Source organism: Dermacentor silvarum, chromosome 1 (genome assembly GCF_013339745.2).
Source record: "Dermacentor silvarum isolate Dsil-2018 chromosome 1, BIME_Dsil_1.4, whole genome shotgun sequence".
Lineage (NCBI taxonomy): Eukaryota > Metazoa > Arthropoda > Arachnida > Ixodida > Ixodidae > Dermacentor > Dermacentor silvarum.
The window spans coordinates 442,108,953-442,113,219 of NC_051154.1; the positions used below are offsets into that span (position 1 = coordinate 442,108,953).

General features: G+C 48.6%; 1 non-coding gene across 1 annotated transcript; it reads left to right on the forward strand.

The window, feature by feature from the left end:
• The first annotated feature begins 3,196 nt into the window (after positions 1 to 3,196).
• Trnar-ccu (transfer RNA arginine (anticodon CCU)) lies at positions 3,197 to 3,269 on the forward strand. The gene has a single exon. It is a non-coding gene; the product is annotated as a tRNA-Arg (tRNA).
• The last annotated feature ends 998 nt before the right edge of the window (positions 3,270 to 4,267 follow it).

Consider the following 4,267-nt stretch of genomic DNA (forward strand, 5'->3'; position numbering starts at 1 on the left):
ACAATCGTTTGCCGCAAGTCTCCGTTGGGAAACCTCACGATACATGGTGAGAATTAAAGTCAGCTACTAGTCTGACGTTATTCTGACTGTAAGCAAGAGTGCTATCAAGATAACGGGTATCTTGCACCCCAGCGGGGAAGTGCGTGTTAACTACAGAAAATGTCTTGCAACCAAGAAGCGTTATATGCAATACTAAGATTTCACATTCTGGTGACATTATCTGATGTGCTATCGTAGCTTTATGGCAGATCTTTGCTGATACAAAGAAAGCTAAACCACCGCCTCGGGAAAGGCGATCCAATCAAAAGCGTCTGAAATTTTTTAGATGAGAAGCTTGATCAGCAGCAAGCCAAGTTTCCTGTAAAATAATATCTGGAGAATATTCAGAAGCAAGATATAATAAATCTTTTGAAGCGGAAAATATGCAACGACAGTTCCATTAAATTACTGCACAGCTTCCTATGACGAAGGAAGCAGAGCAGCAGAGACCGCTTGGTCTAAAACGCTATCTTTTAAGAAGTCCTACTTAGTAGGAGTCTCTCTCACGTACCTCTCACCTTGGAGTTGGTGAGAGAGCTAGACTTTTTGTCTACCGTTGATCTTGTGGGTTTAAGTGATCGGAGGTCCATTTCTACATCTTCATTTTCCATCCAATCTGTGTCGGCAAGGCCGGTGTGGTCAACTTTCTCAGAAGTTGTTGGCTGTGCAACATCGTTGTTAGTCAATGGCTGCGGGGTCGACACTTCATTAGTTTGACTCTGTGGTAGAACAGGCACCGGGCCCTCATTGTCGGCTTTATTAGCAATTTGAGACCAGTGAGCTAATTGTGTGGACATTGCCTGAACAAGGGAGTCACTGAGGTTCGCCATAATGCGTTCCATTGCTTTTTCCAACGCCTTTTCGACAGAAGCTGCAACAGCCTGAGAGATTGATTTATCCATACCTAATGTTTGACGGGCCGTTATACTAGCATTTCCTTGAGTCCTGCGCTGAATTTCTGCAATGGCCTCGCAACGAGAGAAACGGCGTCAGTAAATTATCTTAAGGATTTGTAGTTCTCTTGACCTTGCAGGAAACTTAGGATCATATGCAGGATCAGTACCGCTGCAAAGGCAGCAGGACTCATTATGGGAAGAACATTCATTTGAGCTATGGATCTCACCACAAAGGCGGCATCGTGTGTTTGACCTGGAACCTTTCATGATGTGTCCAAACCGCCAGCATTTTAGATAACACTGAAGGACACGGGGTGATAGATGTTCAACTCGGTATATGAGTGGCCATGCCTTGATTTATGATGGATGATTTAAGCCAACAAACGTAACAATGATGGTTTCTGTGGGCACGCGCTCATTATCAACGACACGGCTGCAACAATACACCGAAATCACGCCTGCCGATAAAAAATTTCGAAAATAAACTTATGTCAACACCACGGACTAGGGTTTTGGTACATGCGAGGTGATGAGGAATGAAGCTAGTCACCGGATCTGTCGCAAAAACATTGCACTTCTGTAAATCTTGTACATAAGCCTGGTCTGTGGAACAGCAAAGGATGCCCCCTGGGCCAAATTGCCGAACCTCGGTGATATGTTGAAAATTGGCCGAGGCCGTCCGCAGTTCGGTTTGAATCGCCTTGGGATTCTTCATGCGAATCACTCCGCAATCAATCGGGACTAAAGCCACAGGTACGCTGCTGGTCCTGCTGCGTAAGAAAAGCTCCACAGGCAAATCAAGGGGAGGAATGGAAGCCGACCAGGAGTATGCCTCCTGGCCTGCCGATGAGAAAGACATTGCAGATGAGCACGAAATTACTCAACCGCTTAACAGCTATTGCAAAAAAGCGAAAATTAATTAGCTGAGGAAGCAAAGGACAATAGAAAAATACTGTCGCTGCAGTCCACGTTGTGAAGGTGGTTGGACAGCGAAGCTATAAACGACATCCACAACGATTACCCATTGTGACGTCACTTGAATTAACACACGTGGCTCTACAAAGAGTGAAACCAGAGACAAGTGAAATGTACTTAACCACACCCTTTATTACACCACAAGGACATTATATTCACGCTGTTCTTCTGGCGTCATTACTTTCTGTGGTATACCCATGGTAGCTTGGAATGAAGTGAATGAGTTGCTAGACCGTGGTAACGTCACTACGTGATTTCTCTTCTGTTGGGTACTTTTCCACTCGGAGTAAATTACACAACCGTAATCTTTACCGGGAAACACACGCGGGAGAAGGAACGCGCTTCGCATTATTCGCAGACGTCATTAGCATACATTACACGGTTTGAACTTCACACGAGGGTTTTGAATGGCGTCAACCCCTTTCGAAGCAGCTGCAAACCTAATCTTTACCAGAACGCGTCGGAGGGTGTTCCCATTGTTCACACGCGCCTTATCATCCATCATGTGGTTTTGATGCTTGTCTTGTGGTTTTTCTTTTGAAAACAAGTGCTGAGCTGTATGCTGTGAAACCATCATTTCTTTCTTTAGCTCCCTCAGCAATTTCGCCATCATGGACGCTTTCTTACTGTTTTAGTTTTTATTAGTTATTACAGTCAGCACGAGTTAAGTCGTAGGCTCGCTTTGAGCGGTGAATTAAATTTTATGCGTAAGTGTCAGATGACCCATTGAGGGAAATGCAGCTCCACTAACGTGAAACCTGGGAAGGTGCGAAGCATGCAGTAATGCACCGCTTATGGGCTCATACTGCCTTAAGCAAAGGCTCATAAACCCGTAAACGTGGCCTCCCCATTACGACGACAGAAGAGAAGTGAAATTCTACGCTGGAATGACGAGCGGCAATGCAGCCAGCTGTGGAAGACGACGACGAACGCGGGACGCTCGGCATGCGCTCGGCACGCGCTCGGCACGAGCACGCACCTGTTCTTTTTTTGTTCTCTGCCCCTGCCACCTCGTGCTCTCTCTTTTTTTTCCGCGACGCGCCGCACAGGTAGTCAATGTCGTCGTTGTCGTGTTTCACCACAGTTATCTACCTGGGAGTCTACCGATCTCGAAAACGGGGTCTGTCGATAACTATAATATACTCAAAACGCATATCCGAGGCACGCCTACGAGCCAGCTTTCGAAGAAGACGACGACAAACACGCGAGCAGTGGCACGAGCGCATTCGCGCTGGACCTGAGTTTTTGCACAGGGAAAACAAAAATGCACAGAGACATATCCAAGCGCCCCCGTGGCCTAATGGACAAGGCATCGGTCTCCTAAACCGAGGATTGCGGGTTCGAGTCCCGCCGGGGGTGAACCTATTTTTTTTATGCGCGAGCGTCGATGCTCTACCTGTCAAACCGGCGATATTACATTTGTCGCCGCAAGGGATGATGGTACACTTCATTAAATAAAAAGTAAGAGTAGCCGTTGTGGGGAGGGTCCCTTAGTCCAGGGTCCCGCCAGGAACGCCTTTCATCGCTGCAGCGATGAAAGTTGCCAAGTACCGCTGAGCCAGCAATGATGTTGCCAGAGTCAACCAAGCAGCCGCAGGTGTAGGGGATGGGTTGGTGGTTGTTGGGGGGGAGGCGGCTAGAGTGGGGAGGAGGGCAGGACCACAGTATGGTGAGAGCCATTAGGGTGGCCGCCACACCTGTGACATCGCGGAGGTGGCTCTTCCGCGAATGCGCGAAGGAGATGTATACGTGTGGGAGAAAAAAGAGAGCCCGTCTGGGCTTCTCGGATGAGGACGCCGTGTGCGCGAGATAGACAGAGTTGTAAAGGAGGAAACGCTCGGCGGGCGAGTCGATAGGGCTGGAGAGAAATGGAAGGAGGTCGGGAATCATGTAAGCTTGGCCCGGGGAAGTCGGGAGCCTGGCGAAGAGTGTCACAGGCGAGCCGCTTAGCCCGTTCGTTCCCCGACAGTCCCGCATGACCAGGTACCCAGATGATTTCAACTTGTGTACTCAGACTACTTTGGAGAATGTGTGCCAGAGGGGTAGCAAGTTCCCCGCGTGATAAGTAGCGGCCATGCAGTCTGTGAAAATGATAGGCAGGTGTGGGGTGTTTGGGGGGAGGATAGCGGCAAGCAGCTAATATCGCATGTTGCTCAGCAAGTGCGGGATCTGCAATCGAGAGGACTTCTCTATGGAGAATAGCACAGCTGGCCGAAAGAACCACTATGGCAGAGCCGAGTGAGGAGACGCTACTGTCCGTGTAGTAGAAATGACGGTTTGGATGAGTGCGGATTAAATGTTGAAAATAGCGGATTCTAGCCGCGCGGCGTTGTGCGTGTATACAGGAATCCATGTTG